The sequence below is a fragment of the Schistocerca nitens genome, chromosome 3, assembly GCF_023898315.1.
Source record: "Schistocerca nitens isolate TAMUIC-IGC-003100 chromosome 3, iqSchNite1.1, whole genome shotgun sequence".
Taxonomy (NCBI): Eukaryota; Metazoa; Arthropoda; class Insecta; order Orthoptera; family Acrididae; genus Schistocerca; species Schistocerca nitens.
The window spans coordinates 880,704,544-880,732,497 of NC_064616.1; the positions used below are offsets into that span (position 1 = coordinate 880,704,544).

General features: G+C 40.7%; 1 protein-coding gene across 1 annotated transcript in view; it reads left to right on the top strand.

The window, feature by feature from the left end:
- Positions 1–27,954, top strand: part of LOC126249801 (uncharacterized) — a 224,965-nt gene that overhangs the window by 179,749 nt on the left and 17,262 nt on the right. The gene's annotated exons all lie outside the window — the stretch shown is intronic.

Genomic DNA, 27,954 nt, shown 5'->3' on the forward strand with positions numbered 1-27,954 from the left:
GCGACTCTCATCGGTAAAGAGAACGTGATGCCAATCCTTAGCGGCCCATTCAGCATGTTGTTGGGCCCATCTGTACCACACTCCATGGTGTCGTGGTTGCAAAGATGGACCTCGCCATGGGTGTAGGGAGTGAAGTTGCACATCATGCAGCCTATTGAGCACAGTTTGAGTCGTAACACGACGTCCTATGGCTGCACGAAAAGCATTATTCAACATGGTGGCGTTGCTGTCAGGGTTCCTCCAAGTCATAATCCGTAGGTAGCGGTCATCCGGTCATCCACCGCAGTAGTAGACCTTGGGCGGCCTGAGCGAGGCATATCATCGACAGTTCCTGCCTCTGCATCTCCTCCATGTCAGAACAACATCGCTTTGGTTCACTCCGAGCCGCGTGGACACTTCCCTTTTTCAGAGCCCTTCCTGGCACAAAGTAAGAATGCGGACGCGATCGAACTGCGGTATTGACCGTCTAGGCATGGTTGAACTACAGACAACACGAGCCGTGTCCCTCCTTCCTGGTGGAATGACTGGAACTGGTCGGCTGTTGGACCCCCTCCGTCTAATAGGCGCTGCTAATGCATGGTTGTTTACATCTTTGGGCGGGTTTAGTGACAGCCCTGAACAGTCGAAGGAACTGTGACTGTGATACAATATCTACAGTCAACGTCTATCTTCAGGAGTTCTGGGAACCGGGCTGATCCAAAACTTTTTTTTATGTGTGTCGTAAGTCACAATGTGCCAGACCACAGGAGTAATGTAAAATTGCTAGTTGGATGTGCTCTCGACATCACACGTTGCAGAATGGTATTTGTCATATAGAAATGGAAGACACAAACTGAAACACCATCTGCTACATCGAATGAACGCAGTTTTCCCGCATTTAAAGGGAATGTTTAGAAGTTCTGAGTCACTGAAGTTCGGTGGCAGAAGGAACAGGATTTTTTGTTTGGATTGGATTGTTTGGGGAAAGAGACCAAACAGCGAGGTCATCGGTCTCATCGGATTATGGAAGGACGAGGAAGGAAGTCAGCCGTACCCTTTCAAAGGAACCACCCAGGCATTTGCCTGGAGTGATTTAGGGAAATCACGGAAAACCTGGATCAGGATGGCCGGACGCGGGGTTGAACCGTCGTCCTCCCGAATGTGAGTCCAGTGTGCTAACCACTGCGCCACCTCGCTCGGTGGAATGTTTAGAATTCCTAACGGAAAACATACCTCGCAGACATTCTGAATTTTTTTTTCCTTCCGCTAGTACAGATTAAAAATTTAGTTTGAGCGTCTTACGAAGCTCATACGCTAACCACTTTTTTGTGTATGTTATCATTTTGGTCGTGATTGTTCGGTGCGTTTGCTCTAGGCGGATGTCACTTGACATCCGTTCAGGTTCCTCGTTGATACCTTCACTCACATATATATAGAAAGCTACCACCCCTCTGAATGAACACGCTGAACTACTCTGCCAGCGAACCAGTTGACTACCATGAGCTCTAAAATTGGGCACCTACTCACAGATGCATAACATCTGGCACCTACGCACAGATACATAAGCCAAATAATAGGCGCGTAAAACTTCTCTTGCGATTTTCTCGGAACTACCAGAGTAGTGGCCTTACTACTTGCACATTATGTTGTTTTAATGGCCTACTAAAGTCAAGTTTGAAGCAAATCTGTGAGCCCAACGTCGTGGCCTCCCCTTGTGGGATTCCCGCATGGGATCGGACGTACTTGTGCATCCGCTCTGAAGAAGGTGGATCCATCGCCCATCTAGACGAATCAGTGCTATGAATGCATAGTGTCTCTTCTTTCGGACATATCTGAAAGAACATTCACCACTCATTCATACAACTTGTTTGTTTTTAGAAAGAATAACCGATATTGGTTGACCTACAGTAAATCCATTGCTGAGGGGAATACTGGAGATACGTTATTCTGCAAACCAATTGTGAAAAGTCTTTTCTGAAAGAGACTGGTTAGCAAAAGTTAAAGGAAGAGATTCGAGGCATTGTTGATGAGTAAGGCCTTTACGAAATTCGAAATAAATTATCCATCGGAACGTTAAAATGAAATTTCCAATTTTTCCCAACATTATTTATTGAAATAAAGACTGAAAAAAACTGCTCAGCCGACTTCTGTTCTGCCATTGTCTTAGCAATAGAAAATGACAAATCTTAGAACAATAGTAATGCCACACCTCAGTGTTGTCATTTAGTGGTCATTTGTGAAAACTTAAAAGGTGAAAGCCATTTTCAGAAGTTTGTGCAACAGATTTTCAAGGCTTCATAAACTGAACTGGATTGAATGGGCTTCTTTCAGGGTAAGCGGAGGAACAGTAGAAAACTGGTGCTCAGCAAAATGGTTCAAATGGCTCTGAGCACTATGGGACTTAACATCTGAGGCCATCAGTTCCCTAGAACTGAGAACTAGTTAAACCTAACCCACATCCGTGCCCGAGGCAGGATTCGAACCTGCGACCGTAGCGGTAGCGCGGTTCCAGACTGAAGCGTCTAGAACCGCTCGGCCACAACGTCCGGCGGCGCTCAGCAAGTTCAACATGTATGACTATCACTTTCGATCTAATAATATCTACATCTACATACATACTCCTCAAGCCATCGTATGGTGCGTTGCAGAGGATACACTGTACGATTACCGTATTTTACGGACTATAAGACGCAGATTTTCTTCGAAGAATTACCTCCAAAATTCAGGGGCGTCTTATACTCGATTTAATATAAAAATGTCTAGCGTTTGATTTAAAATTCCTGCAGTCTTAAAAATGGCCGCATATTAGATAGCGCGGGAAACCTGTCTCTATCTGGTAACATCGGATTCAACTGGCAGCAGCAGTTCACCGATGCGACGAACATGAGCTGCGGGGATTCATAAGCTTGCTAACACTGTCTTCGTCTTCTTCCCGCCCCGCCATCACAAATACACAATACTGTCTAGCCAATGATGCGTCATTGCAGTCTACGGTGCCAGTGAACTTGAATCGAAAGTGATTTCTGCTATCGGTAATAGTACAATATTTCTCTTTGTAGCAAGTTTAGTAATAGAAATAAATAAGAGGGATTCATATGATGCCGACTGTAGATTGAAAGTTATAGCAAGTGCAGAAGAACGTGGAAGCAGAGGAGCTTAGCGGCAGTTCGGCCCTCCACCAAAAGAAAATTCCATTCGCGTTTGTCGGCTAATAAAGAAGAACTGAAAAAATGAGGAAAACTAAATGTGCAACCAGAGGACTGAATGCAAAATGGCCTAAACTAGAAGATGACGATTTTCATGGATTTTAAAGGTCAGTTCGTTTGTATAAACTAAGAATTTTTTAGTCCGGCTTTGCAATCTAATAATAAAAATGGTAAAATGATCTTTGAAAAAATTGCTTGAAAATTAAGGTGCGTCTTATAGTTCGTAGCGTCTTATAGTCCGAAAATACGGTGCACGTCATTTCCTTTCCACTTCCATTCGCAAAGAGAGCGAGGGATAAACGACTGTCTATATGCCTCCGTACGAGCCCAAATCTTTCTAACCTTATCTTCATGATCCTTTCGCGCAATGTACGTTGTTAGCAGCAGAATCATTCTGCAGTCACCCGCAAATGCCGTTTCTCTAAATTTTCTCAATAGTGTTTCGCGAAAAGAACTTCATCTTACCTGCAGGGATTCTCCTTTGAGTTCACGAGGCATCTCCGTAATACTCGCGTGTTGATCGAACCTACCGGTAAGAAATTTAGCAGCACGCCTCTGAATTAATTCGGTGTATTCCTTTAATCCCACCTGCGGGGATCCCAAACTCTTGAGCACTACTCAGTAACGGATAATATAAATGTTCTATATGCGGTCTCCTTTGTAGGTGAGCTACACTTTCCTAGAACTTCCCCAATATATCGAAGTCGATCATTCGCGTTCCCTGCTATCGACCTTACGTGCTCGTTCCGTTTCGTGTCGCTCTGCAACCTTATTCCTAGATATTTAATCGATGTCACTAGATCAAACAGCACACCACTAATACTGCATTTGAACAGTGCAGGTTTATTTTTTCTACTGATTTGCATTAACTTACATTTCTCTACATTTAGAGCAAGCTGCCATTTATCACACCAACTATAAAGTCTATCCAAGTTATCCTGTATCCTCCAACAAGCTCTCAATGACGACGCTTCCTGTACAGTACAGCACCATCAGCGTACCAACTAACAGTCACAGACAGCGTCCGTCAGATCGTTTATGGCCGCGCGGGATTAGCCGAGCGGTCAGGGGAGCTGCAGTCATGGAATGTGCGGCTGGTCCCGGCGGAGGTTCGAGTCCTCCCTCGGGCATGAGTGTGTGTGTTTGTCGTTAGGATAATTTAGGTTAAGTAGTGTGTAAGTTTAGGGACTGATGACCTTAGCAGTTAAAGTCCCATAAGATTTCACACACATTTGAACATTCGAGATCGTTTATGTGTACAGAGAACAATACCGGCTGAAGCTGTATAATAAGAATAATTACTTTCAGTTTCACCGAACTAATATGAAACCTCACTACGACCGCCTTCGGCGGCACCACTGAAAATATTCATGTCGCAAACGATGCATTACACGTGCGCGTTTTAACATATTCCACCAAACTCTGTTTTAAAGTTACTAGTTGTCTTACTAGACCATGGCTACACTTTTATCTGAGTATGCTTCAGATATATTTTCAAAGTAATATGATAAAATGCTTGTGTTTAATATATCCCACAGAGTATGAACATCTATAATTTTTCTTCTGAAAATGGGCGCCAAACACGGTATTCGTTTCACGAGACTGTGAATAAATATTAATATTACACAGCTTCAGTTAATGAACTCAGTATTACATACAAGTATATAACATTATATAAAGTATATATAAAATTATATAAAAATGGCCTTAATTTCTTTATTGGGCAACCGGTTTGCTGTATATGTTCATTTTGTGTGACTCATAAAAAGTGCATAAAAATGTTTGAGTATAACGACGTGACATTTGAAATATATTGTGGACACAATAAAAGTATGAATTACATCCTGTATGGCTTCACTGGAGGTCTTCCATGCTACAGCAGCGGAAAAAAATAAAGGAATCTTTACGTTACCGAAATTTCCACGTTAGTTTTGGTTCAAATGGCTCTGAGCACTATGGGACTTAACATCTTAGCTCATCAGTCCCCTAGAACTTAGAACTACTTAAACCTAACTAACCTAAGGACATCACACACATCCATGCCCGAGGCAGGATTCGAACCAGCGACCGTAGCAGTCCCGCGGTTCCGGACTGCAGCGCCTAGAACCGCACGGCCACCGCGGCCGGCTTCCACGTTGGTGAACTTGTTCATTGAACTCTACGGGTTGTATCTGTAACAAAATACTGCGCCTTTATGATGTCATGGGTGACGGTTCTTCACCTCCCCGGATAATACTTGGCATGTCCTGTGCTAGCTGACGCTAACTGGCTACGTCTGGCTAGTCTTCCACAGAGGCCTACATACTCGTTTCGGAACGAACGCAGCGCAAGCTCTCCAAGTTTTTCGTAGTTTACCTGAATCACTTAAGGCCATAACCAGGAACGTTCTTTAAATAATGCAATGGTCGATTACGTCCATCTTTGTGGTCCAGCTTGATTAGTGTTTTATCTCTAAAAACTGAGCCAAGTGACGCAGTTAAACTTAGAACTCGTCATCAGCTGGACATTAGTTCAAATTCCTTCTCGACCATGCACGTTCGGGTTTTCCATGCTTTCCCTAAAGCGCTTAAGGAAAATGCCGAGATGGTCCCACTGAAAACGAAGGGGCTGATTTCTTCACCATCCTTCCCCAATCGGGGCTTGCGCTCCGTCTGCAATGACTTGGTCGTCGATGGAACCTTAAAACATAATTTCCCTTCTAATTACAAACTCTAAAACTATAATTTTTATTTACGATATAAGATCTGGGCACATTCCCTGATCTGTTCGTATGTCTTTCAAAAATGGTTCAAATGGCTCTGAGCACTATGGGACTCAACTGCTGTGGTCATCAGTCCCCTAGAACTTAGAACTACTTAAACCTAACTAACCTAAGGACATCACACACATCCATGCCCGAGGCAGGATTCGAACCTGCGACCGTAGCAGTCGCACGGTTCCGGACTGCGCGCCTAGAACCGCGAGACCACCGCGGCCGGCTCCGTATGTCTTTCTGCACGCACCGCACAACATAACTGATTTATTTATTCATTTATTACGTTGTAACCCGCTACCTATAATTTCAACACAGATTATCAACCGTCAGTTTTTCCGTACACATCGTCAACTATTGGTATACAAAGTGCTGTTACAACTAACAAAATACTAATTCTTGATCGTGACCCGTATTCCTATTAAATTCTGCACTTCATGATGTTCTTCTTTCTTCCGACAGTACATTGCCGCTTTTTTCCGCATCTGGAGAACGAGTGGACATATTCTAAGTTTTAATTGCAACGCCTCAACTTCCACAGTGCCAAAAACCCCGTCACCGGACGAAGTGTTCCGCGTTGAATTGGTTTTGTGAACGGGTGCAGCAGCGTTCATAGTAGGGTATTCAAAACACACCATCAGGCAGTAACTGCAATTTATTTATTACCTCTTATGTCAATTAATAGTAAAAGGTATGCCATTTGCTAATGTTTAAGTCATTGTCCATTGCGTGGATTACTTTTTGAATATGACTCCTGTTAAATGATGCTCCCTCTGCACAGCGCAATCATCTAGGTGGTGTTGGAAGCTTTCCATAACTGAGTCCTTTTCCTGCCAATTCCAAGGAAGAGGTGGCGGTCGGACGACTTGCGTTAGTGGAGGTAGCCCAAGTGACCTATTTTCTATTTTCCCGCCATTTTCTTAGGTTGCTAGAGGTAGCCGTCCTCCCGTCAAATGGTGCCCCCTCTGCACAACGCAATCATCTAGGCGGCGTTGGAAGCTCTCCATAACTCGGCGTAACGTATTCCCTGGGACATTGCCGACGGCATTTCTGATGCGATCCTTCAACTCAGGAATGGTGGCACAACGTGTTCGAAACACTTCTTGCTTCAAGTAGCTCCAGAGGAAAAAGTCTGCACATGAAAGGTCAGGTGAGCGAGGCGGCCAGGAAATGTCAGCAAACGGGAAATTACTCTACCGGGAAATGTCTGTCGCAAGAAATCCATGCAAATTCTGGCCACCATTCCTGAGTGGAAGGATCGCATCAGAACTGCCGTTGGCAATGTCCCAGGGAATACTTTACGCCGAGTTATGGAAAGTTTCCAACGCCGCCTAGATGATTGCGTTGTGCAGAGGGGGCATTATTTGACAGGAGTCATATTCAAAAAGTAATCCACGCAATGGACAATGACTTACACGTTAGTAAATAGCATACCTTTAACTATTAATTGACATACGATGTAATAAATCTCTGCCTCGTGATGGCTGGGTGTTGTGTGATGTCCTTAGGTTAGTTAGGTTTAAGTAGTTCTAAGTTCTAGGGGACTGATGACCATTGCTGTTAAGTCCCATAGTGCTCAGAGCCATTTGAACCATTTGTAATAAATAAATTACAGTTATTGCCTGATGGTGTGCTTTTAATATCCTACTATGAACGCTGCCGCACCTGTATATTCGTACTGTTTGCATTGATACTTCTTGAGCATAACAGGCTAGACTGATAATTTTGTTCGTAATGTTTCTGCCCCTATTTCTCATTTCTTCAATATAATTTTGTCTTCATCCAATAAGACGCCTAGATATATGGTGACGTACTTTATCTTTATGGACTTGTTGCTTAATTTCATGATCGGGTCTCTTAAAAGATACCATTTTAATAATAAATACGTGCTCCCTTCAGGCGCAATAGACAATTTGACATCTTGGCACCACTGCTGTAATTCTTGAAGGGCTGTGTTACGTCCGTCTTAGAGGTTACTTCTGGAGCTTCCCTTCACAAGGACCTACATCTACATCTACATGGATACTCTGCGGATCACACTTAAGTACCTGGCAGAGGGTTCATCGAACCACCTTCACGATAATTCTCTTAATTCTCTATTATTTCACTCTCGAAAAGCGCGCAGAATGAAACGAACACCTACATATTTCGGTGCGAGGTCTTATTTCCCTTATTTTATTATGGTGATCGTTTCACACTATATAGGTCGGCGTCAACAAAATATTTTCGCATTCGGAGGAGAAAACTGGTGATTGAAATTCCGTGAGAAGATCCCGTCGCATCGAGAAACGCCTTTGTTTCAATTATGTCTATGCCAAATTCTGTATCATGTCCGTGACACTCTCCCCTATTTCTCGATAATTCAAACCGTGCTGCTCTTCTTTGAACTTTCTCAATGTGCTCCTTTAATCCTGTTGTGGCGTAACAAGCTCGCTACGCCACACTGAGAAGGAAGCCGAAAGGCACGCGTACACACACGCCGACTGGCGTCAAGTCTGGAACAGGATACGTTATGACTGTTATAAAGAAAATACGTAGCTTTGGAATATACTTAACTTTTAATGCTTCCTTTGGTACATCTCTCTTGACTATACAAATGAGACTCGTAAGATACATGCACTGATACAATTGGCGCCTTGCTAAGTCGTAGCCATTAACTTAGCTGAAGGCTATGCTAACTGTCTCTCGGCAAATGAGAGCAAAAGCTTCGTCAGTATAGTCGCTAGCAACGTCGTCGTACAACTGGGGCGAGTTCTCGTACGTCTCTCGAGACCTGCCGTGTGGTGGCGCTCGGTCTGCGATCACACAGTGGCGACACGCGGGTCCGACATGTACTAATGGACCGCGGCCGATTTAAGCTACCACCTAGCAAGTGTGGTGTCTGGCAGTGACACCACAAATCCTATCTTGTAAGGATCTCACACCGCGGAGCAGCATTCTAGAAGAGGACGGACAAGCATAGTGTAGGCAGTCTCTTTAGTAGATATGTTGCATCTTCTAAGTGTTCTGCCAATAAATCGCAGTCTTAGGTTCGAGTTCCCCACAACACTTTCTATGTGTTCTTTACAATTTAAGTTGTTCTTAATTGTAATTCCTAGTTATTTAGTTGAATTTACGGCCTCTAGATTTGACTGATTTATCGTGTGACGTAAGTTTAACGGATTCCTTTTAGCACTCATGTGGATGATCTCGCAATTCTCATTATTTGGGGTCAACTGCCAATTTTCGCACCATACAGATAGATATCTTTTCTAAATCGGTTTTCAATTTGTTCTGATCTTTTGATGACTTCACGTCGTCGACTCTTACTACCGTTTCGTTCTCTTGCAGCTTCCCTTATATCAGAAGACGGAGCCACTTCGGATTTCTGTGGGCAGCCTTTCGAAATTTCTTTTGTAAGAGCCTCTCCGGGACACGACAGAATTACTTCTTTGTTTTGGCAAAATTTCTTAAAACATATGTATGACACTTGTGGATTGCCGAAATCCTTCAGTCGGTCAAAAAGTGCTTGCCTGCATAAGTGGTCGAACTCCCCGGCCATACGTACCACTATAGTTACAACATATTTATGCGGAGCACTTTTTGCAAAAGTTAACGCCTCGTTTACAGCGTCTTCTGTTGACTTCCCATTTCTGAACTCATATTGTGTAGAGTTCATTCCATGAAGAAGTCTTTTCTCCTGCAGTCTGCCGCATAGCAACTTCTCAAGCACTTTCCCGAAAGTAGCAAGAAGGAAAATTGGCCTGGAGGACTTCTTTAGCCTGTTTCAAGAGAATAACATTTGCTTTCTTCCAAATATCTAGTATCCTTCTTTGCAATAAACACGCGCTGTGGACATGGCACAAATAAAAACTAATGTGTATATGGGGAGTATGTAACAGATGATTTATTCCTTTTCAATTTTAGGACTTCTTTCCTCTCTCCCTTTTCTGAAAATGGAAAAACTACCCCGTCTACACCGTATGCTTCCCTAATTTTTTCCGCAGTACTCTGATTTCATCAAATTCATTCTCTACAGTGTCGCTTAGAACGAGAGAGTCGATCAGAAATTGTGCAGATCATCGCCAGTTTTCTGTCATGCTACAGTCTGCTCGTTTTAGAGTTGATAACATTATCTGAGATTTTATCTTTTGTCAGACGATTCGCTAGGACTTACTTCGTAGGTCAAGATGTAGATTCTGTGCCACGAATCGGCTCCAGTTCTGTATTTTTGTTTTTAAATTGCTTCTTAAGGTCTCTGCATCTGTGCAGTCTGCGAGCTCTTTCCTCCGCAGTGTGGCCTTTCTAGTGGAATCTTCTTGCCCTTCCGTCTTCCGTTGGCAGCCTTTGGAAACAATCCGCCCATGGGACTACTGAACTCCAGTCCTCTTACTGTATGACTGGTATTGCACGTTTGATGCAATTTGTATTGCGGTGACGAGATCTCCGGTTTTTGTGTCCACGATGTGATCCACTTCCACCGAGGCTTGACAGCGGAAAATACTCCTGGCATGGCTCTAGCCGCTTTTCTTTACTTTGTGTCGTGTCTTTAAGGTTTTTAAGCATCGTAACCTCTGAGTCCATTTCTACAGGAAATATTATAACGTCGTGATCATTCATGATGAGACCCTTTCAGTTTTCCAGGCTCTGACCTTCCTGACCGCATGTTCGTTAACCACTGCGACGTCTGTATTGGACTGCGCATATATGGGTGGATTTCCACTTCTTTTTGCCAATTCCGTGTTTAATTCCGTTACGGATTCCTATAGTATAATTGGTCTTTCACCCTGCACTGAACTTCGTGTCGACGGTATAAATTAGTGGCTTTCTTTGACCAAAGTGACTGATGTCTTTAAATTGCTCTACTTACCCATTTATGGCATAACTGAACTGGAAATATATTGAGATAGAAATCAACTTCCCATGAATGTCAGAATCTCCATGCAAGTAACAATATTATGCTATTGTTATAGCTGAGATGTTCTTATTAAAAATGATAATGACTGTCATCGGCTTTTTACCGTGTGTGATGATGTGGCTGCTATTGTCATTCCAGGGGTTTTGCCATCTTTTGTGTATGGTTGATGTAAGCCTAGAATATCGAACTTCATCCCCTCAGCTACTTTGCGAATTTTATACTTTTCATCACGCCTTGTGTCCATCTATAAATGGTATAGGCTATTGAGCGTCCATAAAGTTCAAAAATGGTTCAAATGGCTCTGAGCACTATGGGACTCAACATCTTAGGTCATAAGTCCCCTAGAACTGAGAACTACTTAAACCTAACTAACCTAACGACATCACACACACCCATGCCCGAGGCAGGATTCGAACCTGCGACCGTAGCAGTCCCGCGTCCATAAAGTCCCGGCATCACTTTAAAACTTCATAACTTGGAAACTGTTACACATAGAGAATCTCGGTTTATTGTAAAACGTTTAGCTGTTCTCAAACCTTTTTCCCATTGTTCTTTGTTTAAGATTTGACTTGAAGTGCATCAAAGTGGTGACAGACCAGGAGAAGGAGCAATTGTCATCTGCTATGCAGAATCCAAATCTGTGACAACGGCATCGCGGCATTATCTACACTAGTATGGGAGGACACCACCGGAAAAAAACATGCGTAATCCAGTGGTTCACAAACTTTAAAGAGGTAGGCAGTGTCGTAACGGTCCCGGGGTAACAGCCCCCGCGCTCTTCCTATGTGACGCCAGTACACTTCTTGTTGTGCGCTTACGTGAAGGATTTCGTGTAAACAACACCACTCAATGACACTGTTACCCTTCGTGCACGAATCACTGAAGCAGTCAGAACTATTACGTTACAGTGCTGATCCGTACATGAGCAGCACTCGAATGTCGCCTTGATGTCCTACTAGCGACGAGTGGGGGGCACGTTGAAATTCTGGCATAACAGAGAAAACTTTGAGAGGCGCTAAATCTTTTATCATCTCTAATAATTTGCAAGCTATGATTTTTTTCTGAAATGATATCGGGACGTAATGGGCACCCTGTAAATGTGATAGTAACAGTGTGGCTACCGTTGCTGAGAGTCAAATGCTATTTACTATACGATGTAAATATTACGTATATAGTTCCTCAGTACGGTATCGTACACTACATTTCTTCTATGAGCAACTTTAAGTAGTCTCCAGAAGCAAAGGGTCAACAGGTAGTTTTTCGATCTGAACTGAATACAATCTGCAGCATCTGGTAGTGGAAACGTAATAGATTTTCCTTTCGAGTGCTTGGTTCTATGCAGCGCGGCGTTTTCCGTCCTTAGCCTACAACATTTACTCGATACCTCGTTATACTGAGTTGTTTACCTTCATTAGGTGGATTATTATTGTACTCTTTTTTTCAATGTGCAACGCACATTTCCAGGTTTAGTAGGAGGAGCGTTCAATAAGTAATGCAACACTTTTTCTTCTCGGCCAATTTCCAAAAAATGCGGAATTTGTTGTGGGATATCATGGAATATTCGCGCTTCAGCTCCTGTAGCTTCATGAGTTTTCGACTGGTTGCGGCGCTATATGTAGCTTTCAAAATAGAGTTTGTAACGTAGGTGCTTTCCAAGCAGAGAGCTGTCGTTGAGTTTCGGTTCTGCGGAAAACCAGGACATCGCAGATATTCATAGGTGCTTCCAGAATGTCTACGGAGACCTGGTAGTGAGTTGTTGGGGCGAGGTGTCTGTTATCGCAGCAAGATCGCGCAAACCCGTCCGATCTCCCGCGTGCCGGTCGTCCGAACACAGCTATGAATCCTGAAATGTTGGAACGTGCGGACACTCTCATTCGAGGTTGTAGCGTCGCAAGTTGTTCCGAGCGAACGTTTGTTTTAGGATAGATTGTTGTATGTAACTTCGGGGGCTGACATGTAGCGGCCTACCCGGGACATAGAGGTGCATCTGTCACTGCCTGCCGTGGGAAAGCTATTCATTGTCTCTTACTGAAAGTGTACATTCACCATCTATAAGAATCTAAATAAAGGATAGTAGTTTTTGTTTAATCGCTTTCAAATAGAAAGGTGGTGTGAAAATCTGAGCTTTCTAGCGGGCATAGTTTCAGAGATAGAAAAATTTACTTTAAAGTTAGAAAAACTACACTTAAGAAAGAAAATTCACCTGGGAACATTTATGACTTGTTTTGGTTGTCAATTGAAATACTCACCTGAAGTATCAGGGTATAGAATTATTTAACTGAAATTTAATTTAAAAAATTTCAAATACCTTACAATTTTCGTAATATGAAATCTAGAATAGCTTCAGAAAGAACTAATAAAATCAGTATTTATTTTATTATGTGTTATGTGAGCCTGTGAGTAAATGAGAGTGTGTATGTGGGACATTCGTCAAATTTCAATATTGTATTATATACCGTCTTAAGTAACCTGCAAGAGTTACACAAGCCTGTTGTGGGAAAATGATCCTAGGTGATTTGCCCACTTTGCTGATGATGTATGTCTAGGTGTGATTATTATTGTAACATAGCAGCCAGCAAGTCAGTTGGAGTAAAATCTGTATCTAAAGAATATTTCCAGAATTATTGTCTTTTCGTTTTCGTTTATTAAACATTACTTTAATATATTGATGTCAGATTGACGCAAATGCGACTGTGAATAAAAATTGGTGCAGACCAGTTTTGGCGCGAGTATGATCACGAGCGAATATTCTGATTGGCCGTCAGTATGGTCAGCCAGTCAGAATTGAGACGGTTCCCGCTCATTTCCTGATAGTAATACTGGGAGTGATGCTGGAAGGAGGAGGTCGCTCGCTAGCTTTGAACGCGGACAGTCATGTTATATGACAGGCATGACAGTGCCAGTATAAATAATGCGTAAGATGAAGAATTACTTAGTGTTTCAGTTATTGGTGAGCTAAGTCGATAGGAGTTGTTGTTGAGGACTGCTTGGCGAAATTTCAGAGGTTCTGACTAAATCTGTTGGACAGATATTCGTGTGTGAAATATTGGCCTTCATAGAATCCGCGTGGCATGTTTCAGTATTCAACTACTGAGCATTTTTGGCGAGCAGTTTCTTTTTTAGAAATCCACAAAAAGAAAACGTTGTTTAATTTGGATCGGGTTTGGACAGATTTCTGGCTGCTGTGCGTGTGAAATGTGTGTATGAATCATGAACTGGAAGGAAATATCCAATAGTTTAAATGTGGACTGAAAGTACCTTTTCTTTGGTTATCAAGGACAAAATAAACATTATTGTGTGGGAATTTCGGACATTATTTTTCACAAGCCAATCCATTTTCTTACTGCCCGATAAAATTGGATGACAGTATTTCTACAGAACTTTCTTTCATAACTAGAGTTGGGCGGCCTCAGTAATTGTAGATATTAGGTAGTGTTTTTTATCAACGCTGCTTTTACATCATCTTGTGAGTATCTACGTTGCCGAGTGAAGGGACATTGAGCAGACGCCGTTTTGAGGTATGTGAATTTTAATTTTAGCCTGCACAGTGACAACGACGAATAGACACGAGAAATTAAACCCTGACCCGCCGCAATATGATCGACAGATCACAATCAAACACCTCGCTGCTCAACTAGTCGTCTCAGTTGGTAGTGCTAGCACTCTCGTTTACTAGCTGCGGTTTTAAAAGGTATTTGCCAGCTGGGTTCCTCGCCACCCAACAAAACACCATAAACAGCAACGGAGGACCGTCTTGTGCGGAACTGCTTGCACATTATGAGGCTGATCGTGACAACATTTTGTCGAACACCGTTACAGGCGATGAAACATGGGTTCATCACATCCACCCGGAAACAAAACGGCAATCCATGTAGTGTCACCACACCGCCTCTCGCTCGAAGAAAAAGTTCAAAGCCGTGCACTTACCAGGTAAAGTCATTGCGACGGTCCTCTGCTACTCTGAAGGGGTTATTCTGTTTGATTTCCTCCCTCAAAGCGCAACGATCAGTTCTGAAGCAGAGAGTTAGAAAACATTGGCAACGTAAGATGCAAGATCAGCAGCCTTTTTAAGCTGGTTTGTCACCTTATAAGTCACATAGTGCTCTGGGTAAAGCCACGGCTCGATCCAACCGTTTCTTGCCATCTTCGCCACGACATAAAGTTGTAGTTGTTCGTAAGCTGTTCAGTGATCTGTATGGAAATTCATCAGATGGAAAGTCAAAAACACCCAGTCATGGCTGCAGTCCACAAAATAGAGGCCTTCGTTGTGAAAGTAGAAACTTGGTAACTGGTTCCTACTGTCGTGATGACGTTAGTCGCCAGTCACCAGGCTGAAAGGACACAAAAGCAATTAGAAAAAATAATGAGAAGAAGACAGTTAATATTCGTCGCTTAGTCGTGTCCATCATGGAAATATATGAGGCATTCAAACAGGAACACCCTGAAGTTCAAATTGGGAAATCTAAGTTTGCAGAAATACGGCTATCACATGTTCAGTTAAGCAGCAAACCACCTCATAACGCATGTTTGTGTAAATATCATGAAAATTTCATAAATGCTATCAGCACCCTTCATAATAAACATGATAATATTCCAGCTTACAGTAACATATTTGTATCAACTACCATATATCAGCCACCGAGTGAGCTCTGTTAGGAAACTGACTGCAACACATGTCAGAATGGTAGAGATTTCAACAAAGCCCATTAAAATTGACGAGCTGGAAATTCTAAATTTATCATGGTATGTTTGGAAGATGGAAGAAAATGGCTCTAAAATTATTAAAGTCTAAGAAGAAGGGTCTACAGCTGATATAGTGAAATACATAATTTCCATAATTCTTAAGTTTCTTCTTCAGTGCTATACAAAGGGAGCTCAATCTGCATCTTATTATCACAAAATGAAATGGTTCTGAACCAAAACTCTAAGGAGTTTGCATTGCTGCATATTAATTTTGCTGAAAATTACACTTGGCTTAATCACAATGAGGTTCAAAGTGCACATTGGGCACAAGCACAAGTTAGTATTCTCACTGTGTCACTGTGGCATTCAGGTTCTCATCACCCAATTGTTGGTGTTTCAAACAACTTAGCCCATTCCAAGGATACTGTGATTGCATAAATTAGCAAGGTACTGCCAACTGTACCTGAAAATGTGAAGGTAGTTTCAATCTGGTCAGATGGACCTGCCTCACAATTTAAAAACAAATGTATTACTGCTGCTGTACCTCAACTTCAATTGTTCCACAATGTGGAAATATATAGGAACTTTTTTGCTGAATCCCACGGTAAAGGAGCTGTAGATGGAATTGGTGCAGTTGCGAAACGGTAAGTGTGGAATGCAGTAAAAAGGTGAAAATTCATAGTAGGTGATGCATTAATTTTTACTCAGGCATCTGCAAGTACCACAAATATGCAGGTTTTTCGTATGTCTGCTGACGAAATTGAAGGAATCAATGTGAAACTCAATCTGGCTCAAATATTTTCTTTAGCACCATTAGTACCAAACATAAAAGGTATTCACTGCTTTCACTACGAGACAGGAGTACTACAAACATATCTGCTGTCACCAAAGAATTTCCCTGCTGTAGATCATCATACTGAAGAGACTACAGAAAGTGTAAAAATTGGAGACTGGTAGAAAGTAGAATATGATGGTAAATTCTATGCTGGGCAGGTACGCGCAATTTTTGGAAACTTATCTGATCAATGCAATGGAGCGTGCTGCACACTACTGGAAATGACCTGCAAAATGTGATAAAATGCTGTACACACAGGGCAAAATTATAAATACGATTAATCCACCTGATGTTTTCAATGCAAGGGAATATTTTCAATTATCTGAATTTTACCTGAATTTACAGTTTATGTCATGCTCTTATAATTTTCCAAAGTGTTTAAAAAATGAAATGTAAAGTTCTTATTTGGTAAATAATGTCATATTTTTATATCTCTGCTCATAGTATAAACTTTTTCCAACAATAAGTAGCAAGTAACATGAGCCACATAACAACGAATCTCGCGCTTTTTTCAATATATTAAAATATTTTACATGGTATAAATATTTTTAGAAATCTGTAACTGTGTCATCTGAATGCCAACCTAATTTTCATTTTCTGTGATAAAAACCAGATAAATACTGCTAATAGTTTGAGGACTCTATTGACCTAAATTGTACATTAGCAATAGTATGTCCCAAATTTGTAACATGAGTCATAATATACTTTCTTGTTCTTTAATTTTAATGCTCTTCACTGCTTCAATATTAATTCAGTATCTTTGTCTGAATAACACAATGTATGATGATGATTTATAAAACAAATATAAGTTTGTAGATTGATAAAAAGTCAATATAATTAACCAGACATTTCAAAATGTAACATGGGTCACCATGGAATCTCCCAAAGTATGATCTGTCGATAATTTGTGGTTTATGCTTTTCAGAGTCCTATGTTCTCAAGCTGGCTGGAATTTGTGTTTTTTGTTGTGAAATTGTTTCTCAGTTATATTTGTTATGTTCACTGTGGTTTCTTATTGCTTCCTGAATGTGAGATCGGATATGTTCAACGCAACTTTCGTAGTAGATATCTAGTGTTTGATGGCTGAATCATGTAGATTTGGCGCTAGGTTGTATTTAAGCCCTTTGTTAACCAGGAAAGTTTCTTGTTCTGTAAATACAGTATCTGTAAGGTTTTTTAGTCTTGGCTAAAAGTCAAAGTTAGATTGATATTCTTTTACTGGAGGTTTTGTATGATGTTGGGTAACCATGAGCTTATTGAATTTCTTGTTATGAATATAACTTACATATTTGTGAACTGTATGTATCTATCAGTTGATTTGGTAATGAGATCGAAAATAAGTGGCGTTACATTTTTGCTTAAACATAAGTGGGCTACATCCGTTTCTTAACTGATGATTCCTTTTCGGCATAGTTGGTCCTGTATCTCTGAATTTATCCAAAATCTTGTTGTGTAGGTCTTGTACGAGGCATAAGGCTGGACTTAGCTTTCATTTCAATGTGGATCACGTAGGAGGTATTCTATGCTGGAGGCAGCACTTGTACTTTACGCCTTCAATTGCTTTAACAAGCTTCATTTTCAGGTGTAAGAATCGCAGGATGTGCCCTTTTATGTCATATACCAAAATCGTCAACAGTTTATGTTCCATACGACCTCCAGCGTGGAATAAGGCAGTAAGTGACATATTTATAAGGAGCAGTGAACCGTCTAGAAACTGAGTGAGGATATATAAAGGGTCGCATAACCTGTGAAACATTTTTGCTCTATATAATTATCCTCCTGCCTTTTACTTAAAAGTAAACAGTATTTATAGCGAAATTGAAATTATCAATATTTAATCCAAATTTTATTCCAAAATTGTTGATTTATAAAGTAAAAATAAAACAAACAATACAGATTTATCATAGAACGCTAAAAAATGCTATTTCCTCAAAAAAAGGTAAAATTAAAAAAAACGCAAAACAAAAACTTATCGAACATCACTATAATAAAACTTCCTCGCATATTAAAACTGTATGCTGGACCGAGACTCGAACTCGGGACCTTTGCCTTTCGCAGGCAAGTGCTCTTCCAATTGAGCTACACAAGCACGACTCAGGACCCGTCCCCACAGCTTCAGTTCTGCCATTACCTCGTCTCCTACCTTCCAAACTTCACAGAAGCTCTTCTGCGAACCTTGCAGAACTAGCACTCCTGGAAGAAAGGATATTGCGGAGACATGGCTTAGGCACAGCCTGGAGGATGTTTCCAGAATGAGATTTTCACTCTGCACTCCGCAACATACTTTCTTCAAGGAGTGCTAGTTCTGCAAGGTTCACAGAAGAGCTTCTGTGAAGTTTGGAAGGTAGGAGACGAGGTGAAAAGTCCCCTTAAAAAAATTATAAATGACTGTGCTTAAACTGACACACAATATTTTCTTAGCGCAACGCAATCTGACTTTCAAAAATCCCTACAAAAGAATGGCCCTGACTAACAATAACCTATACCTTTCATGAATCACTTACTTCACAAAAATCTTCGTTACTCAAACTACTGCAATACAGCGTGCGCCAATACTGCCAGCTGAATAAAAGATTCTAACTACTGAAGGCACTAACTACTGATAGACATAGTTAGCAAATGAAAGATTTTGATAGAGAACAAAAAATGTATTTACCTTAATAGTGTTCAAAAGTCATTATATATATATATATATATATATATATATATATATATATATATATATATATGTGTGTGTGTGTGTGTGTCAGTTCATGAGATCCAGTCTTACAAATTTACTGTCTCTGATGCACACACGTCCAGATCATCCGCTCTCAAAACTCCGCCATCTCTCTCTCCACATCCACCACTGCTGGCGGCTCACCTCCAACTGCGCAACGCTACGCGCTGTTAACAGCCAACTGCCCAACACTACAATAGCAAATTCCAACAATGCAAACCAGCCACAGACTGCACACAGCACAGCCAGTGATTTTCATACAGAGCGCTACGTGACGTCACCAATATAGAAACCTAAACAACCTACTTGCATAGCCCCCCATGCTCCCCACAAAAAATTTTACAAATTGTTTTTGGCACTGGCCAATACATATTAGTTAAAAATTCTTTATATTAACGCTAACAAATATATCAAATGCACACACTTATCGATACAATGTTGGTCAAAAGCTAAAATTTTCTCACAGTCCATAAAGACAGTCTTGATCATTCATTACAGTATTAATTACAGTTTTATGCACAAAGTCTGAGCAGTAAAAGAAAATGCAGTAGTGGATTTCCATTCAGTCTTTAAGAAGTAGTGTTGTCCTTCCAACAGAAAGATAATGCTGACTCTTGACATGCAGACAGGTAATGGGCCACAACAGAGCAAACCCACAGCACATTCAGTCGAAGTTGAAGAATATTGGTAGGTAGGTCATCACAGAGCAGACGCACTGTAGTCCTGGTAGAGATTATGGTATTGGTGGGCCACCAGAGGTGCAGACCCACTGCAGTCCTTGTAGAAATAATGGTATTGGTGGGCCACCAAAGATGCAGACCCACTGTAGTCCTTGTAGAGACGGCCATCAGCCATCTGTTGCGACTGTGCAGGTGCACAATCACCATCGAAGAGTCTTACGGACAATATAGCAAGTCCATGAACCACCACTTGTGCACTCACAAAATTTTTTTTTGAAATGTCCTTAGAACCAGCAATGATGTTAACCAGTCCCTTGCTGAACTTTTAACACACGTGCAAACACTAACAGTCCCGACTTCTCACATATTGCGCATTACTATGACCAACAGAAACGTGTACAGTGAAATGTAACTTAAGTTGAAGAACTGGTGTCTATACAATTATAAATTTACAACATAAGAATACAATTACAAAGGTACAAAATACATCAGTAAAGAACATAATAGTACAGATAACATTTGTAGTAATACCGGCTTTACAAAAGGATAGAAATAAACATATACATCAGTGTTACAGGAATGATGACATAAGTAAATAAATAAAATAATGTGCATGGTTTTCGAAACATTAATTTCACACATGAGCATTGAAACAGAACAGAATTAATAATGTCTATACATCTTTACAAAGTAAATAACATAGTATTAGAAAAATTCTACAACATGTCTCTTAACAGATAAACATATAAAGACAGGAAGAACACAAATACACAAGGGTACACAAACACATAGCAGAATAACACAAAAGGAAAGGACAGGGTTTGTTTTCAGCATAACATTTGGTACTGTAGTCCAACCCAAAACTTCATTCCATAGATCTTTCCTCTTTATTTCAACATTTGTTTCCAGCAAAAAAATCCTATCCAAGCATGCTTTCTGTATTTATTCATATTCTCTTTCAAAATAGTTAATCTCCACTGGACACTACTTTTTTGGACAAACCATTTTCTTATAGCTTCTCAATGTATTTCTTCCAACTCGTTCTCTTATACAACCTACCCCATCTTTAGGTAATTTAAATCTACTGAGTTCAGATGCATAAACTAAGGTATGAGGCAATGCAGCAGCACAAAACAGTTAACACAAACAGCAACAACAAAAAATGCAAATTGGTAAAGCAAGCAGCAATAAATATAAATTAGCAAAGCAAATGCAACATAATCACTAATATGAGCCAATGTGCAACAAAAGGAAAATAAATCAGCAGTAAAACTGGCTTAATACAATGTAAAATTCAGTAGAACTATACCTGGCAAACAACAGCAGCAAATGCCATAATTATACCTAAACATGACAAAGCTCAAGCTGAAAAAATATTACAGTAAAAATGGCCATATTTAATACCTATGTCACATCTTAACACTAGACATCACGATAACTTACTCTAGCAGACAAGTTACCAAATCGTAAAAAAATTATTTATACAATTCCTGCGAAGGGAAATGTCTATTTGTGTTCCCTTTTTTTAAGAAAGTGGTGGTGGTGATTAGTGTTTAACGTCCCGTCGACAACGAGGTCATTAGAGACGGAGCGCAAGCTCGGGTTAGGGAAGGATTGGGAAGGAAATCGGCCGTGCCCATTCAAAGGAACCATCCCGGCATTTGCCTGAAACGATTTAGGGAAATCACGGAAAACCTAAATCAGGATGGCCGGAGACGGGATTGAACCGTCGTCCTTCCGAATGCGAGTCCAGTGTGCTAACCACTGCGCCACCTCGCTCAGTTTTAAGGAAGTAGATCATAAAATTATTGTTTAATGGATCTGTAGACAGAAAACATTTACATTAGTACATCTATTAAATTCTATATTAAACAATGCTGCAGTGCAGCTAGAAACTAGATATTAAACAAAATAGGCAAATATGTACAAAGGAAGACATGAAACATCATTCACTAGCCGTATGGCATTTCATAAGGCAGTAAAAAAATCTCTCAACTAGAAAGACAGTAGTCATAATCATGTGTATAGACATAAAATATTTCTCGTCATTTCATTAGGCATTTCAGTAAATATCATAAATTAAAAGCTCCACAGTGTAATCATATGTTTTCAAGTTTGAGCATGTCGTATTTGTGATGCTTTCTACAAATAAACGTCAATAGCGAGGGCAATGGCCTCTTTTTTTCTCCATCTAATGGCTTTATTTTTTCAGGCGACTATCGCTCAGCTAGGCGCCCACAACGCATTATGTCAAGGTCACTTCCTTTTCTTACCGAAATTTACAACAGAAGTTTCCGCTACAGTGACAGTTTGATACAAAGAAAATTTCACTAGTCGAGAAATTACAGTAGAAATATGTAGAAACAAAATCCTATAAATATAACAGTGTCCAAAAAATTTTCGCCGCGATTGTGATACATTCACGCATTTACACACATTTCATAACTCTGAAAGTACGATTCTTGGTTTCCAACATCCTTTTTCACAAATCAGAGTCCCTAACCACTACTCATTATTCCTTACCTTATTACACATATACATATTCGTCGGCACTTCTTCAATATTTCATCATAATAAATATGTAGCATAATCAAATTCCTCATATAGCATCAGCTTATTGATCATAAACATACCTCAACAGCATAATACGCATCGTCGTTGTAATAATAACATCATAACACCTCAGTCAAATCTCAAAAACGTCGTATCTTTCTGCAATAATTTCAAAACATAAAAAAATTCTCTGCTCATTTAAACAGTGTCATCTACCTCAAACGTACTTTAAAAATCATGATCCCATACCAAATACATCATTCAAAGCTCTCATAGTATCACAATGGTTCCGAAAAAACATGAACAGTTCACAAAGTACAGACAAAATACAATTTCGTAAGTGTGAAGTTATCCAACTGTGTAATTGCGTAAACATGTGCCACTGGCGTAGTGGAAATATGTTTGGTTCTCTGTTAAATAATCAGATAGCTGTGTAATTCTGTGTCAAAGAAATATGGTACTGATGTATAAAGTTGTATAAGCAAATACCATATTAGCTAAGGCTCCTAGTGCTTGCCAAACACATGGTACACAAAGTAAGCGTTTACCCCCCTGAGGATTAATGTAATTATACCCTCAGGTGTTACAGATTACAGCAATGAAATGAAATGTATCACGGAAACCCTTTGTATCATTGTAATTCAAAAATCTTTAAACATAAATGTTTTACGTACAAAATTAATCACTCAAATACGTGTCCTTTAGCGCTAAATGTGCGTCTTGCTGTAAGATAATTCTGTGGAAGTGTCGTAGTTATAGTCCTCCGAAAGCTAAGTTCTGCAGAAGTCAATGTACTTACCTCATCATAAACAAAAGCTAAATACCATGCGTATAGGTATTGTAGTTATTACGTACATTACCGTGATCAAGAAAGCACTATACTGTAACGTATTGTTGTGCTACGAAAAAGGCTGTCTCATTGTAGCTATACCACAAAAGTTACTACTAAAACAGTTTTTACTTTCTAGAAGAATTCAGAAAAACTCTGCAGATATAAAACAGATACAGCACAAAAGCAACAATCCAAATTGTGTCACACATTAGTAGCGTCGTGATATAATCGTGTAGCTGTCAAAGAAACCAAATACTAAGTCATCTTTAATCTCACAGAAAGTACTTCAAATAAAGAATGTCTTTTCAAGTAAACTAAAATGTTGCATTAAAATCTCATTAGCAGTATATTTTCTAAGTATGTAAGCATTATAGTCGTTACGTAATCGTGCAACTAACAAGCAAGAATGTCCACACACAGTAACACTGTGTCCTCTGTTCACTATAACAATGCATTTGTAATTACTTGTCTAAATAAGTTCCGTATGTTCTTGACTGTATAGTTAACTTTAAAACATAGTTGCATGTTAACAGTTTCTAAGTGTGACAAAAGTACTAGTAACGCGAAGTGAAAACTTTTATAGCAAAGACTAAGTTAAAAAACAGATTATCTCTCAATAAACGGTTTTACATGTGAAATGTGGTGCAATCCTTTACTCTTCCTAGTATGCAGAGTTTCAACTTCAACGCAATTATCATGTGGTATACGTTGGATTCTGAAAAGTCCACTGTAAATCAGAAAGAATTTGTGACTCAAGTGTTTCTTCTTATGTGACAATGCATGAGCTTTAATGAGAACTTTCTGACCAATATATAATTTCTTTGCATTTGATTTACCGTGTAGTTTTCTCCTTTTGTCTGCTGCAGATTTTATATTTTTAATAGCCAAATCAATTATGTCTTTGTGTCGAAGTTTACGTGTATTCGGAAAAGGTACAAGCTCTCCGATTCTGTTCGGTGGTTCTTCATTCTTCAGTATAAGAATAGGTGGTAAAGCAGTGGAGTCATGAGGCATTTCATTCAGCACGTTTTGAAATAAGTGTAAATATCTGTCCCAATACTGATGCTTTCTGTGACAATAACGTCTGCAAAGCTTATTGATTTCTTTCATAATCCGTTCAGACGGGTTACAGTGTGGTGAGTACAATGAAAGAAAAACAGGTTTGATTTTATGATTCCGAAGCATGCGTGACCAAACAGCAGAGCAGAATTGCGGTCCGTTATCCGAAATGACTTTACTAACGTGTCCAACTTCACGTAAGAAATTTTTAACAAAGGTGTTGGATACAGACCGTCCAGTGGCTTTACGTAACGGTGTGAAAGAAACAAATTTTGAAGTAAGTTCAACAGCGACTAGAACATACGAAAATCCATTCGATGTTCTGACAATGGGTCCCAAGAGATCAACAGCAGCAAATTCTTTTAATTTAGAAGGAATGATAGGAAACAACGGAGCACGATGTGAGATGGTAGATGGTTTAGCTTTTTGACAAAGTTTACAAATAGACAAGACTCTTCGAATTATCTTTTCCATATTGTTAAAATAACAAGTCGTCCGAAGAATATGATAACATTTTCTTGGACCAAAATGTGCGTAGCTGGAATGAATGTACCAAATGAGCTTATTAACAAAATCGTTAGGAATGCAAAGTACCAATATAAAAACCTAAACAGCCTACTGGCAGAGGTGCTGGCAGAATTGAAGCTGTGGGGACGGGTCGTGTGTCGTGCTTGGGTAGCTCACTCAGTTGGTAGGTAGAACTCCGGCGCGGTAGCTCACCGTGTTCGGTCTGAGGGCTAGCTGCCCTCTGTAACAACAACAAAAAATTGAGTTAATGGATCAACGACGAACTGAAATGGGTGTCTTGCGACGTCCGCCCCGAGCAGATGCAACGAACTAAATCGAACAAAATGAGATTTAAAAAAAAAGTTGGTAGAGCACTTGCCCACGAAAGGCAAATGTCCCGAGTTCGAGTCTCGGTCCGGCACAAAGTTTTAATCTGCCAGGAAGTTTCTTATCAGCGCACACTCCGCTGCAGAGTGAAAATCTCACTCCCTCATCCCTTTGATACTCCTTAGAGCTTATATAAAATATGTTCCTGTTGTTCATAAACAACTTTTACACTTATCACTTGTAACAGGATCATGATGAAGAATGTTCTACTGACAACAAAAAAAAAAGAAAAAATAAGTAATACAGATTTTCTTATGTTTGTGCATGTAAATTATGTTTGCAGCAAAAGTAATTGCTTCGGTAACATAAAAGTACAGAAGTTACACGATCAGCTAATTTTTATTACTTATAAAACGCAGTTTATATTTTTTAAGGACGTGGACTAACAATGTACGATGTGCGGCTCTAATTATGTGCAAAAAAAAACAAGTAAACAAAAGCAAAGAGGAGTCGTCGGCTCCCAGTTTCTCTCTTATGTTTGTTTCCCTGCCAATGCTACAAGTACTACCGGTAATCTTACGATTTAGTACGTTATTTACGTATTTTACCAAAAACGGTCGAACTATAACTTTGGCAGAGCGCAATTCTACACGGCCCATATCTAACTGGTAATCCAATTGTGCCCCAGCATATCAGGAGTGACAGTAAGAACAGCTGCTATGATGCAGTGTCGAAAGTCTTCGAGACACTGTGGAAGAAATCCCCACTATCAGTTACCAGTTGTGACTTGAGCCACTGTTGCAGCATGTAGCGATAGGTGATACCACTGACAATTCTCTCGGTGGGAAATATGGATCCATAAACGGTCTTGTTGGACACAGCACAGAACATGTTAACTTCCTCAGAATCCCAGATGTATTCGACAGTTGTATGTGGATACTACACTATTGGCCTTTAAAATTGCTACACCAAGAAGAAATGCAGATGATAAACGGGTATTCATTGGACAAATGTATTATACTAGAACTGTCATGTGATTACATTTTCTTACCACTTGGGTGTATAGATCCTGAGAAGTCAGTACCCAGAACAACCACCTCTGGCCGCAATAACGGCCTTGATAGGCCTGGCCATTGAGTCAAACAGAGCTTGGATGGCGTGTACAGGTACAGCTGCCCAGGCAGCTTCAACACGATACCACAGTTCATCACTAGTAGTGACTGGCGTATTGTGACGAGCCAGTTGCTCGGCCACCATTGACCAGACGTTTTCAGTTGATGAGAGATCTGGAGAATGTGCTGGCCAGGGCAGCAGTCGAACATTTTCTGTATTCAGAAAGGCCCGTACAGGACCTGCAACATGCGGTCGTGCATTATCCTGCATAAATGTAGGATTTCGCAGGGATCGAATGAAGGGTAGAGCCACGGGTAGTAACACATCTGAAATGTAACGTTCACTGTTCAAAGTGCCGTCAATGCGAACAAGAGGTGGCCGAGACGAGTAACCAATGGCACCCCATACCATCACGCCGGGTGGTACGCCAGTATGGCGATGACGAAAACACGCTTCCAATGCGCGTTCACCGCGATGTCGCCAAACACGGATGCAACCATCATGTTGCTGTAAACAGAACCTGAATTCATCCGAAAAAATGACGTTTTGCCATTCGTGCAGCCAGGTTCGCCGTTGAGTACACCATCGCAGGCGTTCCTGTCTGTGATGCAGCGTGAACGGTAACCGCAGCCATGATCTCCGAGCTGATAGTCCATGTTGCTGCAAACGTTTTCGAACTGTTCGGCAGATGGTTGTTGTCTTGCAAACGTCCTCATCTATTGTCTCAGGGATCGAGACGTGGCTGCACGATCTGTTACAGCCATGCGGATAAGATGCCTGTCATCTCGACTGCTAGTGATACGAGGCCGTTGGGATCCAGCACGGCGTTCCGTATTACCCTCCTGAACCCACGGATTCCATATTCTGCTAACAGTCATTGGATCTCTACCAACGCGAGCAGCAATGTCACGATACGATAAACTGCAATCGCGATAGGCTACAATCCGACCTTTATCAAAGTCGGAAACGTGATGGAATGCATTTCTCCTCCTTACACGAGGCATCATAACAACGTTTCACCAGGCAATGCCGGTCAACTGCTGTTTGTGTATGAGAAATCGGTTGGAAACTTTCCTCTTGTCAGCACGTTGTAGTTGCCGCCACCGGCGCCAACCTTGTATGAATGCTCTGAAAAGCTAATCATTTGCATATCACAGCATCTTATTCCTGTCGGTTAAATTTCGCGTCTGTAGCATGTCATCTTCGTGGTTTAGCAATTTTAATGGCCAGTAGTGTATGTTGCTCATATGCGTATGTTGTGTCGGCTTATCTTCACCGAAGGGTGAAAAGCTGCTTCCTCACTGAAGATTAATTGGCTTGTGAAGTCCTCATTTTTAATATGGCTCTGCACATCAGTGGGGAACTACAGAGGGCGCAGTTTGTCGTCATGCTTCATGACTCGCAGGAGCTTGCTTACGTAGTATTTTCCACACTGTTGGCTAGGGGATGTTCAATTCTGCACAAGCTCGATATGAATAGTTTGTAGGACATAACAACATCACATGCCTCACATGGTCCACTATCCGTTCCGATACAACCGGTCGCCCCCAGCGTCTTGCATCGAACAAAATGTCCTCCTCCTGGAATTTATAGCACGTCACTATATTGTATAAACTGGTGTTGTCTTGTAAAACACTCAGTACCGATTGGCAAGGGGCAAATTGTAGCACACAACACTGCTTGGTTCGCCGCCGTCTACAGCTACCACAGTCGGAGGCTCCATTGTCGGCGGTTTTCCAAATTAAGTTGCCGGAACCACGTCCAGAAGAAGCTTCGAGAGTTTGTACTGGGTTGTTTTTTACGTTACGTTTA